This window comes from Pseudorca crassidens, chromosome 3, assembly GCF_039906515.1.
Source record: "Pseudorca crassidens isolate mPseCra1 chromosome 3, mPseCra1.hap1, whole genome shotgun sequence".
In the NCBI taxonomy this organism is placed as follows: domain Eukaryota; kingdom Metazoa; phylum Chordata; class Mammalia; order Artiodactyla; family Delphinidae; genus Pseudorca; species Pseudorca crassidens.
Genome location: NC_090298.1, coordinates 87,986,652 through 88,001,450, shown reverse-complemented (window position 1 = coordinate 88,001,450; position 14,799 = coordinate 87,986,652).

Here is a 14,799-nt window from a genome sequence, read left to right as displayed (position 1 = left end):
AGATAAAAGAAAGAACATAGACAGGAAAGGCCTGAGAGGATTGCCACAATTTCACTGTGGATCATAGCTCGGGGGTAAAAAGGTATGTAAAGAGGGCAAGGAAAGTGAGAGACCCTTTAAGAGGTTTATTGATTAAAAAGACAGAGCTTTCTTTCCCTTCATCTTCCTGTGACTTTAGCCCTTTATCTTCCTATGACGTTATTACATCTTTTTGTATGGAAGGAGGCCATTATCTTGGATTTAAATGAGAAATTACAGGGATCTGTAGCTGTATGGTTATTAAGGTCATGTAATTGTATGGTTATTGTGATGATGTAATTAAATTAAATACCGTGTAAACCAGTGAGATAAGAATGGGAAAAAGAGAGTTCTCTCTCCTCTGCTATAAAAACAAAGTTGAATGCTTTGGAAATTCAGATGAAAAGATAGGCACAAGAGAAATCTTTCAGGTTAGTTATAGGGCACACAAGATGTAGAATGTGGAAAAATTATTAAAACCTGGAGGAATTTTGCATTTAGATTGCTTCAAAACTGAATTTAATTTCTTACTGCTTTTAAAAGAAATTGAAACTAGAAATCATAGATACGTTATGGAGATGGTTTATTCAAGAATGACAGTGTAGAACACAAATCAAAGAAAAAAGGCCTTGGCTCTACATCAAAAGATAAGCAAATGAATGCATATATATATATATGTACATATATATGTGTGTGTGTGTGTGTGTGTGTGTGTGTGTTTATATTAAAAGTAAAATATTGAAAAAATATATGTACATACATGTTTTTAAATGATTTTTAATAAGCTTTTAAAAGTAAGTGGCCAACTAGCTGTCCTTACCATGCTGATAAGAGGACTTTTACTGTACCTGCTTAGACCAAAACAGATGCCCAACTGATAGGCACTCGTGGTTTAAAAAGTCACATTTGTTTCAATTGAGGCATAACTTACCTACCATAAAATACACATGTATTAAGGCACAGTTTTATGCATTTTGACAAATATGTAGATTTTGTAACAAATACCTCAAACAAGCTATATAATATATATAAAACAAGCTATACAATGTATGTGTGTATACATATATAAACACGTGTGTGTGTATACCATCCCAGAAATTTCCCCTATCACCTCACCCCACCACAATCACTGTTCTGATTTCTATTGCATATTATTTTTGCCTGTTATTGAATATCTTATAAATGAAATCATAGAGCAGGTATTCTTTGTGTCTAATGTCTTTCCCTCACATGACTGTTTTTGAGATTTATCCTATTGTGTGTATCAATCATTGCTGAGTAGTATTCCATTGTATGAATATACCACCATTTATTTATCCTTTCTCCTCTTAATAGACATTTGGGATGTTACCAGTTTTTGACTAATATATTAAGGAGCTATAAACATTTTTGTAACTCTTTTTATGTGATATATTCCTAGGAGTGGAATAGCTCGCGTAAATACCTAGGAGTGGCATTGCTGAGTCATAGGATATTTGTATAAACATAGTCCTTATAAGAAAACTCTCAAACTGGTTTCTAAAGTGGCTATACCATTTTCCACTACTACCAGTACCAATGAATGAGAGTTTTAATTACTCTACATCCTCCCCAGCATTTGATGTTGTCAGTCTTTCAAATTTAGCCATTTTAGGGGCCCATCAGAGATTTAATTGGGCTTTTATTTCAGTGTTTGGATAAATTTGAGGATAATTGACATCTTAACAATATTGAGTCTTCTAGTCCATTAGCATGGTACATTTCTCTATTTATTACAGTCTTCTGTAATTACTCTCAGCAACTCAGAGTAGCTTTCAGAGTAGAGGTCTTGTATTGCTTTCATTAAATTTATTCCTATGTATATTATGCTTTGATGCTACTGTAAATGGAATTTAAATTTTTTCATTTTTGAATTGTTTGCTGCTAGTATATAGAAGTGCTACTTATTTTTATACATTGTCCTTGTATCCAGCAACCTTGCTAAATTCACTTATTAGTTCTTAGTAGTTGTCTTGCAGATTCTGAGGATTTTTTAATCCAAAAAAAATCTGCAATAATAAGGACAATGCTGATTTCTTTTCAATCTTTGTACCTTTTATTTCTTTTACTTGATTTATTGCACTGGCTTATGAACCCCAGTACAATATTACATACACATGATGAGAGCTGACCTCCTTGTTCATGGTCTTAGGGGAAAGCATTTAATCTGTCACCAGTAAGTATGATCTTAGTTGTAGAGTTTTGTAGAGGCCAATCATAAGATTGAAAAAATTCACTTCTATTTTTAGGTTGCTGAGAGTGTTTATTACAAAAGGATATTTAATTTTGTCAAGTGTTTTTCTTAATATCTATTCATATCTATTGCTTATTCTAATGTCACTTTTCTCCATTCTAAAGAACATTTTTTTTTTTAGTATTTATTGTAATTGACTGATATGATCATATAGATTCTTTTATTTTCTTCTGGTATACTCTAGCCTCTTAATGTCTCTCTATTTTCTGAAGGAGGATGTAAAAGTGGTATTATTTATTTCTTAAATAGTTAAAAGAATTCCCCAGTGAAATTTTTCTTGTATCAGGACAACACAGGGATATTTTTCATTACATCTGAGTTATAGAATATTGCCATAAAGTTGTTTATAACTCCCTGTAATCTTTTTAATGTTTGCAAGCTGTATAATGATACCCCTTTTCAATCCTGCTATTGGTGATTTATATTTTCTCTCTAACAAAGAGATCTGTGTTTCTCTCTAACCAAGCCTCCACAAGTTCGAGGTCATTAGCCAATAATCTAATTACCTAATGGAAAAAAAGTTAAAAATCAACAGAGGAAGATAACATAAGCCAGAATCTCTACAACACATGATCTACAATGTCCTGTGTACAATCAAAAACTAATAGATATGTGAAAGAAAAGGAAAATCTGACTCATACTCAAGAAAAAAATCAATCAGTTGAAATAGACCTGATATGACACAGTTATTGGAATTAGCAGACAAGGACTTGAAAGAAACTATTATAAATATGCCCAAATATTGAGAGAAAAAGTGATCATAATGAGTGAACAGATGGGGAAACTCCACAGAGAAATAGAAATTACATTTAAAAAATGGAAATTCTAGAACTGAACAGTACAGTATCTGAAACAAAGTTTATTGCATATGGGTTTAAGAGCAAATGGAGTTTGCAGAAGGGTCAGTGGATGTAAATATATAGCAGTAGAAATGATCTAATCTGAAAAATGGAGAGAAAAAAGTTGGGGGGGGGTGCAGAAAAACGTCTCACTGACAAGTAGTACAACTGGCCTAATGTATGTGCAATTTGAATCCCAGGCAAAGAGGAAGAAAATAATAGAGGTGAAAATTATTTTTAAAAATAATAGGCAAGTCCCTCTAACTTTGAAGGACTTAAACGCTCAACTCTCTCTTGCCTGTGTTGGCAGAGCTGAAATATCTTTTTAATCCTTTCAGCCTTCCAATTGTTGCTTTCACTGGTCTCTTCATAGCCTTCCCCACGTATGTGCAGAACAGGAGTCAGCCAGGGATTGGCATAGGGTTTATATGCAGATTCTGATGAGGCTCTTTCATTTCCAGGATTTTCCATTCAATTGCCCATCTCTTGGACCCTTCCCTGGCTCTTCAAGTCTATAAACAGAAGCTTTCTTCTCAGGTTCTAATCTTCCTGGTACCATGTGGACTGAGGAGTCCCCTCAAGGGAAAACCCATGTAAAAGTAGATCTCATGAAATGACTGTGCTTCTTTTCTTTCTTTCTTTCTTTCTTTTTTAACATCTTTATTGGAGTATAATTGCTTTACAGTGTTGTGTTAGTTTCTTTTGTACAACAAAGTGAATCAGCCATATGCATACATAGAACCCCATATCCCCTCCCTCTTGAGCCTCCCTCCCAACCTCCTTATTGCACCCCTCTAGGTGGTTGTAAAGCACTGAGCTGATCTCCCTGTGCTATGCAGCTGCTTCCCACTAGCTATCTATTTTACATGTGGTAGTGTATATATGTCACTACTACTCTCTCACTTCATGCCAGCTTACCCTTCCCGCCTCCCCATGTCCTCAAATCCATTTTCTACATCTGTGTCTTTATTTCTGTCCTGCCCTTAGGTTCATCAGAACCTTTCATTGTTGTTTTTGTTTTAGATTCCATATATATGGGTCAGCGTACGGTATTTGTTTTTCTCTTTCCGATTTACTTCACTCTGTATGACAGACTTTAGGTCCATCCACCTCACTACAAATAACTCAGTATCATTTCTTTTTATGGCTGAGAAATATTCCATTGTATATATGTGCCACATCTTCTTTAACCATTAATCTGTCGATGGACACTTAGGTTGCTTCCATGTCCTGGCTATCGTAAATAGCGCTGCAATGAACATTGGGGTACATGTCTCTTTTTGAATTATGGTTTTCTCAGGGTATATGCCTAGTAGTGGGATTGCTGGGTCATATGGTAACTCTATTTGTAGTTTTTTAAGGAACCTCCATACTGTTCTCCATAGTGGCTGTATCAATTTACATTCCCACCAACAGTGCAAGAGGGTTCCCTTTCCTCCACACCCTCTCCAGCATTTATTATTTGTAGATTTTTTTGATGATGGCCATTCTGACTGGTGTGAGATGATAACTCACTGTAGTTTTGATTTGCATTTCTCTAATGATTAATGATGTTGAGCCTCTTTTCATGTGTTTGTTGGCAATCTGTATATCTTCTTTGGAGAAATGTCTATTTAGGTCTTCTGCCCATTTTTGGATTGGATTGTTTGTTTTTTTGATATTGAGCTGCATGTGCTGCTTGTATATTTTGGAGATTAATCCTTTGTCCATTGATTCATTTGCAAATATTTTCTCCCTTTCTGGGGGTTGTCTTTTCATCTTGTTTATGGTTTCCTTTGCTGTGTAAAAGCTTTTAAGTTTCATTAGGTCCCATTTGTTTATTTTTGTTTTTATCTCCATTTCTCTAGGAGTTGGGTCAAAAACGATCTTGCTGTGAAGTATGTCATAAAGTGTTCTGCCTGTGTTTTCCTCTAAGAGTTTTATAGTGTCTGGCCTTACACTTAGGTCTTTAATCCATTTTGAGTTGATTTTTGTATACGATGATGGGGAGTGTTCTAATTTCATTCTTTTACATGTAGCTGTGCAGTTTTCCCAGCACCACTTATTGAAGAGGCTGTTTTCTCTCCACTGTATTGTCTTGCCTCCTTTATCAAAGATAAGGTGACCATATGTGCATGGGTTTATCTCTGGGCTTTCTATCTTGTTCCATTGATATTTGTTTTTGTGCCAGTACCATACTGTCTTGATTACTGTAGCTTTGTAGTATAGTCTGAAGTCTAGGAGCCTGATTCCTCCAACTCTGTTTTCCTTTCTCAAGATTGCTTTCACTATTCATGGTCTTTTGTATTTCCATACAAATTGTGCAATTTTTTGTTCTAGTTCTGTGAAAAAATGCCATTGGTAGTTTGATAGGGATTGCACTGAATCTGTGGATTGCTTTGGGTAGTATAGTCATTAATGTTGATTCTTCCAATCCAAGAACATGGTATATCTCTCCATCTCTTTGTAACATTTTTAATTTCTTTCATCAGTGTCTTATAGTTTTCTGCATACAGGTCTTTTGTCTCCTTAGGTAGGTTTATTACTAGGTATTTTATTCTTTTTCTTGCAGTGGTAAATGGGAGTGTTTCCTTAATTTCTCTTTCAGATTTTTCATCCTTAGTGTATAGGAATGCAAGAGATTTCTGTGCATTAATTTTGTATCCTGCTACTCTACCAAATTCTTTGATTAGCTCTAGAGTTTTCTGGTAGCATCTTTAGGATTCTCTATGTACAGTATCCTGTCATCTGCAAACAATGACAGTTTTACTTCTCCTTTTCCAATTTGCATTCCTTTTATTTCTTTTTCTTCTCTGATTGCTGTGGCTAAAACTTCCAAAACTATGTTGAATAATAGTGGTGAGAGTGGGCAACGTTGTCTTGTTCCTGATCTTAGAGGAAATGGTTTCAGTTTTTCACCATTGAGAATGATGTTGGCTGTGGGTTTGTCATATATGGCCTTTATTATGTTAGGTAGGTTCCCTCTATGCCTACTTTCTGGAGAATTTTTACCATAAATGGGTGTTGAATTTTGTCAAAAGCTTTTTCTGCATTTAGAGATTATCATATGGTTTTTATCCTTCAATTTGTTAATATGGTGTACCACATTGATTGATTTGTGTATATTGAAGAATCCTTGCATTCCTGGGATAAACCCCACTTGATCATGGTGTATGATCCTTTTAATGTGCTGTTAGATTCTGTTTGCTAGTATTTTGTTGAGGATTTTTGCATCTATGTTCATCAGAGATATTGGCCTGTAGTTTTCTTTTTTTGTGACATCTTTGTCTGGTTTTGGTATCAGGGTGATGGTGGCCTTGTAGAATGAGTTTGGAAGTGTTCCTCCCTCTGCTATATTTTGGAAGAGTTTGAGAAGGATAGGTGTTAGCTCTTCTCTAAATGTTTGATAGAATTCACCTGTGAAGCCATCTGGTCCTGGGCTTTTGTTTGTTGGAAGATTTTTAATCACAGTTTCAATTTCAGTGCTTGTGATTGGTTTGTTTATATTTTCTATTTCTTCCTGGTTCAGTCTCGGAAGGTTGTGCTTTTCTAAGGATTTGTCCATTTCTTCCAGGTTGTCCATTTTATTGGCATATAGTTGCTTGTAATAAATCTCTCATGATCGTTTGTATTTCTGCAGTGTCAGTTGTTACTTCTCATTTTTCATTTCTAATTCTGTTGATTTGAGTCTTCTCCCTCTTTTTCTTGATGAGTCTGGCTAATGGTTTATCAACTATGTTTCTCTTCTCAAAGAACCAGCTTTTAGTTTTATTGATCTTTGCTATTGTTTCCTTCATTTCTTTTTCACTTATTTCTGATCTGATCTTTATGATTTCTTTCCTTCTGCTAACTTTGGGGTTTGTTTTTTTTTTTTAGTTCTTCTTTCTCTAATTACTTTAGATGTAAGGTTAGGTTGTTTATTTGAGATGTTTCTTGTTTCTTGAGGTAGGATTGTATTGCTATAAACTTCCCTCCTAGAAGTGCTTTTTCTTCATCCCATAGGTTTTAGGTCATTGTGTTTTCATTGTCATTTGTCTCTAGGTAATTTTTGATTTCCTCTTTGATTTCTTTAGTGATCTCTTGGTTATTTAGTAGCATATTGTTTAGCCTCCATGTGTTTATATTTTTTACAGTTTTTTCCCTGTAATTGATACTAGTCTCACAGCATTGTGGTTGGAAAAGATACCTGATACGATTTCAATTTTCTTAAATATACCAAGGCTTGATTTGTGACCCAAGATATGGTCTATCCTGGAGAATGTTCCATGAGCACTTGAGAAGAAAGTGTATTCTGTTGTTTTTGGATGGAATGTCCTATAAATATCAATCAAGTCCTCTTGTTTAATGTGTCATTTAAAGCTTGTGTTTCCTTATCTATTTTCATTTTGGATGATCTGTCCATCGGTGAAAGTGGGGTGTTAAAGTCCCCTACTATTATTGTGTTACTGTTGATTTCCCCCTTTATGGCTATTAGCATTTGCCTTATGTATTGAGGTGCTCCTCTGTTTGGTGCATAAACATTTACAATTGTTATGTCTTCTTCTTGGGTTGATCCCTTGATCCTTATGTAGTGTCCTTCTTTGTCTCTTGTAATAGTCTTTATTTTAAAGTCTATTTTGTCTGATATGAGAATTGCTACTCCAGCTTTCTTTTGATTTCCATTTGCATGGAATATCTTTTTCTGCCCCCTCACTTTCAGTCTGAATGTGTCCCTAGGTCTGAAGTGTGTCTCTTGTAGACAGCATATATACAGGTCGTGTTTTTGTATCCATTCAGACAGTCAATATCTTTTGATTGGAGCATTTAATCCATTTACATTTAAGGTAATTATCGATATGTATGTTCCTATTACTATTTTCTTAATTGTTTTGGGTTTGTTTTTTTAGGTCTTTTTGTTCTCTTGTGTTGCCTGCCTAGAGAAGTTCCTTTAGCATTTTTTTTAAAACTGGTTTCATGGTGCTGAATTCTCTTAACTTTTGCTTATGTGTAAAGCTTTTGATTTCTCCATCAAATCTGAATGAGATCCTTGCTGGGTAGAGTAATCTTGGTTGTAGGTTTTTCCCTTTCATCACTTTAAATATGTCCTGCCACTCCCTTCTGGCTTGCAGAGTTTCTGCTGAAAGATCAGCTGTGAACCTTATGTGGATTCCCTTCTATGTTATTTGTTGCTTTTCCCTTGCTGCTTTTAATATTTTTTCTTTGTATTTAATTTTTGATAGTTTGTTTTTGTTTTTGTTTTTTTGCGGTACACGGGCCTCTCACTGTTGTGGCCTCTCCCTTTGCAGAGCAGAGGCTCTGGATGCGCAGGCTCAGCAGCCATGGCTCACAGGCCCAGCCGCTCCGCAGCATGTGGGATCTTCCCGGACTGGGGCATGAACCCATGTCCCCTGCATTGGCAGGCAGACTCTCAACCACTGCGCCACCAGGGAAGCCCGATAGTTTGATTAATATGTGTCTTGGTGTGTTTCTCCTTGGGTTTATCCTGTATAGGACTCTCTGTGCTTCCTGGACTTGATTGACTATTTCCTTTCCCGTGTTAGAGAAGCTTTCGACTATAATCTCTTCAAATATTTTCTCACACCCTTTCTTTTTCTCTTCTTCTTCTGGGACCCCATAATTGAAATGTTGTTGCATTTAATGTTGTCCCAGAGGTCTCTGAGACTGTCCTCAATTCTTTTTACTCTTTTTTCTTTATTCTGCTCCCTGGCAGCTATTTCCACCATTTTATCTTCTAGCTCATTTATCCATTCTTCTGCCCCAGTTATTCTGTCATTGACTCCTTCTAGAGTATTTTTAATTTCATTTATTGTGTTGTTCATCATTGTTTGTTTACTCTTTAATTCTCTAGATCCTTGTTAAATATTTCTTGTATTTTCTCCATTCTGTTTCCAAGATTTCGGATCATTTTTACTATCATTACTCTGAATTCTTTTTCAGGTAGGTTGCCTATTTCATCTTCATTTATTTCATCTCGTAGATTTTACCTTGATCCTTCATCTGTAACTTATTTTTTTGTTGTTTCTTTCTTTTTTTTTTTTGATGGGTCATGCTGTATTTCTGTCTTACTGGTCGTTTGGCCTGAGATGTCCATTACTGGAGTTTGCAGGCAGTTGGATAGAGCTGGGTCTTGGTACTGAGATGAGGACCCCTGGGAGGCATCACTCTGATTGATATTCCCTGGGGTCTGAGGTTCTCTGTTAGTCCTGTGGTTTGGACTCAGAGCTCCCACCACAGGAGCTTGGGCCTGACCTCTGTCCTGGGAACCAAGATCCCGCAAGCTTCGTGGTGCAGTAAAAAAAAAAAAAGGAAATGAAAGAAAAAAAGGAGCAATACAATATCAAAGAATAAAAAACAAAATAGAATTAGAAAGATAAAAATTATATTAGGAAAAATAAAACTATAATTGAAACAACTGCAACAAGGTAAAATAAAACCACAACAGAAAAAAGAAAAGGGGTGGGGGAGGGGGAAAGAAGCTAAAAGAAGAGAACAATAACAAAATATAAAGAATAAAATAAAATTAGAAAAATAAAAGATTTATTAGGAAAAATATAAAAGAATCAACAGTGAATCAACAAGGTAAAACAGAACCCCAATCTGAAAGAGGAAAAAAAAAAAGCCTAGGCTATGGGGGCAGAGTTTAGGTGGGGTGGAACTTAGGCAGGGGTGGGGTTTAGGGTGGGGCAGAACCTAGGCGTGTGGGATGGTGACAGTTTGAGAGGGGGGCGGGGCCTAGGCTCAGGACCCTCATAGCTGGAAAAGGCCCTGGGGGCGGGGCCTCAGCGGGACAACGTTCAAGCTTGGGGCGAGGCTGCTGCTTAAGACCGGTGCGGAAGGGGAGAGGCAGCACGTGAAAAGGAAGGCCTCTGGAGTGTGGATTTCTGGAGTTTGCAGGTAGGGCTCTGGGTGAGGGTGTAGGGGCGGGGCTTGGGCTCTGCACGACCGACCGGAGGGAGGTTCCAAGGGCAGAGGATTAGGCCCGGGAGCCCAACATGCTTCCGATGCCTAAGTAGACGACGGGGAAAGCACTGGCCACGTTCCCTTCCGTTCCTCTGCACCCCTCCGCCATTGTCTCCCCCCGGGTCTCCCCTGTCCCTGCTGGACCCCTAACTGTGGGTGGGTCCCGCTGGGTGTAGGAACTCCTACCTCCCCCAGCCACCCCTCAGGGGTGCCAGTCCTGGAGGTCCGGCCTTAACTTTTGCTCCCCCTTCCCTCCCTCCCACTCCCTCAGGACCCGCACTGCTGGAGGGGGCCTCGGTGGGCAGAGGATCAGGCTGGGGATCTCAAGAGGTTCCTGGGGTCCAAGTGGGCAGGGGAAACCTGGCCATGCTCCCTTTTGATCCTCTGCTCTCCCAGTGGTCCCCCAATTTCCCCCTAAGGGCATGGGATCCCTTCCCTTCCCCCAGCCACCCTTCGGGGTGCCGGTCCTGTTCCGCCTCCACTTCTCCTCCCCCTTCACTCCCCCCATGCCCCACATCCTACCCAGTACCTGGGGTTTACTCTTGTCCCCTTAGGTGTCCGTGGTCCCCCACCAGTGCCTGGTAGGTGCCCTAGTTGTGAGGAGACTCGAATTCTGCATCCTCCTAGTCCGCCATCTTGACTCTGCCCCCACCTTCCTTTCTTTAAATGGTTGAATTCCCTTTAGCTCCTACTTAGGGTTGTTCTCCAGTGATTTCAAGAGGTTTTTTGTGTCTGTTTTTTCCCTAGAGTTTAATCATTATCTGTGAGATGGTTAGTCCAATACAAGCTGCTATACCACTATCAGAATCATGACTCCTAATGTATTGATTGTAAAAAAGCCAAATTTAGACCAGAGGATGGCTTTCAGTGCTATGAATATACTTCGTACAGTTGCAGAGGCAGCTCATTGCCTTCCAATACCAATATTCTCTTTCTTCTTCAGGAACAGAACCCCAATTTGATGGAAAGTCACATTTCCCAGTCTCCCTTGTAGCAATATAAGTTCTGGTTAGTGAGATATAAGCAGAAGTTGTTGGGAGGAAATTTGTGGAAGTCACCTTAAAAGAGAAAGAGACAGCAGAAGGAAGCCCCTTTGTCCACTGTGTTTCTTCTCATCTTCCAGCATGTAGTGTGGACATAATAGTTGGAATTTCAGCATCTATCTTAGGTCATAAATTGGCAATAGAAAGATGGAGTAAAGAGTTACCGGGAGAGTGGGTCCCTAATTGCTGTGCAGTCACTACACCAGATCTGCCTACCACCAGGCTTCTTTTAAATGAGTGAAATATAAATTTTTATCTTGCTCTAGCCCGTTAATAGTAATTGATGCTAATCCTAACTGATGTAGGTACAAGAGGCTCTCATATAAGCAATGCACCAATTAGTGCAAGTATATCTGTCGCGTAGGACTTTTACAGGGAAGAAAGTAGGTGAGGTGGGAGGTCATTAGCCACAAACCAGGAGACCTGAATTCTAGTCCTGCCTCTTCCCACTATAGCTACATATTTTTGAGCAAGTCTCCCTACCAGGCCACAGTTTCCTCATCTCTGAAAATGTCTCATTAAACTAAATGGTCCCTAATTTTCCTCCCCCATGCCACTGGAACTCTCCATGATGTAGATCACATTTTTGCTATTTTAAACAGTTATGGAGATATTTTTTCTTTAATTTGATCATGAGTCTTTACTTCCAAACAAAACTCCCTTTATCCCTCCGTTTCCAAGAACATTTTGTGACCAGAGTCAGAGTCCATGTTCCTATTGATCTTAGTTTGTTAACCTTAGGTTTTGAATGGAAAGAATAAATTTTTGCAGGGTACCTCTATGCTCACAAATATTTCCCTAATTTTTTAAAAGGCTAGAAACAGTCAGTGGTACAAATCAAACAAATAAAACACATTTTCAATAGCATTGAGGCTCAGAACTGTGGCTGAGATGATGAAATGGTTTTATTTTCTAGATGACTATTTTTCAAACTAAAAATATGTTTTGCATCAGTGATGTGTTAAGGTCAAGTCAAGAAAAGAGACAATATGTCCCATGTCACGGAGACCAGGATAATGAGAGTGTTTTCTGGGAGCTGGCTCAGAGGCTGTTCATTTCACCGGCAAAAGGTTATGCCAGACAGATTGTTTCTCATTTGATGTCTTAAATTAAACTGCTGACACGGCCTGCCTCAAAGTAAGAAACATACGTGTTTGCCAAACAGATCCTAAAGAAAATCCCCGTTTGAGAGAGTTGGTTCCCTTAGTTGCAGCCTTTGAGGCTTTTCTGTTTTTAAGGTAGGCTTCGGAATTGAACCAAGTTTTCAACAGCAGTGCGGCTCCTAGCATGTTCATCAGGGAGGCCCAGTGGAAATGAGGCTGGGTGCTTGTCAAAGAGCTGTGGGATGAGAATACCTATTCCTTAAGTACCATTCAGAAATGTTACACATTCATGATGCACGCGAGATCAAAGGGGAACTACTGAGGATAGAAAATTCCCTATAAGAGATTCCTTTCAGCTATTCTCCTCCATTCGGGCCCCACCCTGCCCTCTTCTTTAGCCATCTCCACCTACCACCAAATCAGAGCTAAAGGAAAACCACATGTGATGGCGAGTGTTTCCCAGACCAGCCATATGAGCGTACAGGACCTATCCCAGGCTCTGAATCTGCATTCAAGCAAGATCCCTGGACGATTCAGAAGTCCTAATCCAGACATTTCAAATAGGATTAGGCAAGGGTGACGTGCCGGGTGCAGTTCTAGGTTTGGAGGATACAACAGTGAATATAACAGACAATCCTGCTTGCACTGAGCTGACATTGTAATAGGGGAGGGAAGCAAGATCAATAAATAAGTTGACAAGTAAGTATTCGTATTTCTGCCGTTGATGAGTATTCGGGAAGGGATGGGGGCGAGGGAGTACTGATGTGGAGTAAGGGTTCCTACTTATAAATGGTGATCACCTTCACTGAGAGGGTAATATTTGCACAGAGGTATAAAGGAAACAAGGGAGGAAACCAGTAGGTGAGTGTCCAGAGGACCTGAATCCTAGTCCTGGGTCTCCCCCTTTATGCCAAGTGCAACAATTTGCAAGATACTTAAACTTCCTGGTGCTTGGTCCCCTCATTTGCTGACTAAGAGTGAAAATACTTATTTTGATGAATTTGGGGGTGATTTCAAGGGTGAGAAGTGATGCACGCAGGCATGAATGCTATTAACCCTATCAGCTAAGGTCTAGGCTCCTTGACCCTTTGCCTCTACCTCACAGGGGGATGAAATTGGTGTGATTTAGAGTTCAAGTGGAAGTATAACGATTGAGCTTTGGGCGGTTATTCTAAGTCTTCCCTGAGCACCTGACACAAGCTGTGGTCTCAGTTCCCAGGATGGAGGTGCCCCCACGTGACCTGCCCTCACTGATTTCCTACCTGACCTGCTCCCTACACCTCCTCCTCCTCATGCTTTCATCTCCATGCCCAGACCTCTGCTATCTGCTGTCTTCTCTAAGTCACCTTTTCCCCAGACAATGGTCCTTCCACAGGGAGGGGCCACTCGCACATTCTTCTGGCAACAAGTGTTTCTCTCAACTCAGTAACTCTTGCCAAGTCTACATACCCTCCTCACTTGCCTTCATCTTGGGCTGTACAAGGTGTAGCAACTGTCTGCTTTGTGACCCTTGGAGCTACAATATAAGCCCTCTTCCGTGAACTTAAACTTGGGATGCTCAGTCTCTGTCCTGATTGCTGGGTTGGCAGATAAAGGGACAGTGGAGTTGACCCACCTGGAAAGTGCCCCACCAATGTGACATTTGACCAAAGAGAGCCCTATGCAGAGGCCACGCAGCAATTTACGTGGAGTCGATTCCTCACTAACAATCAGTTCTTTCCAGTTAATTTGAGAGAATGTCTGTATTTGGTGTTTCTGTAATTTTATTTTGTGTTTCAGTTGAGTAAGTGTTGCTGAATATCTGTAGAATGTGTGATAATTTTTTTGTAAAAAACTCAATAAAAGAAACACTAGCATAGGAAAATATTGTATGTTGTGTAAAACACTTGGCTGGGGAAATGTTTTAATGCATTATATCAAAATGCTACAGACACTCAGCAGCTATATTACAGGAGTGAGCTGTGTTTGGCACTAAAGGAGTCCCAACTCAGCATTGCCAGGTTGGGAGAAGGGCACTGGGGGAGGCCTGGATCATAAAAAGAATAGGGTGTCAGAAGTTTCTCTTTGACTGAAACAGCACTTATTCAGCACCTTCAGTGCAAAGCACTATTCTAGGCTCCTTGGAAAACATCAATGAAAAATGCATCCAACCTATCCTCCTGTAGCTTACAAGCTAGAGATGGTCTGGGTATAAACTTGAACTCATTTAGCTCATCTTTATGGGAGTTACTGTGAGCAAAGCACTATACAGGATGCAGGGAAGTAAAGATAAAACAGAGGTGGGCTCTGCCCTCGGTTCTAACAGGGGTGAGAAAATATGTTCAAAAGTTGTCATAAAAAATTTCAAATGTGGGACTTCCCTGGTGGCGCAATGGTTAAGAATCCGCCTGCTATTGCAGGGGACACGGGTTCGAGCCCTGGTCCAGGAGGATCCCACATGCCGTGGAGCACCTAAGCCCATGCACCACAACTACTGAGCCTGCACTCTAGAGTCGGTGAGCCACAACTACTGAGCCCGCGTGCTGCAACTACTGAAGCCCTTGCACCTAGAGCCTGCGCTGCACAAAAGAAGCCACAGCAATGAG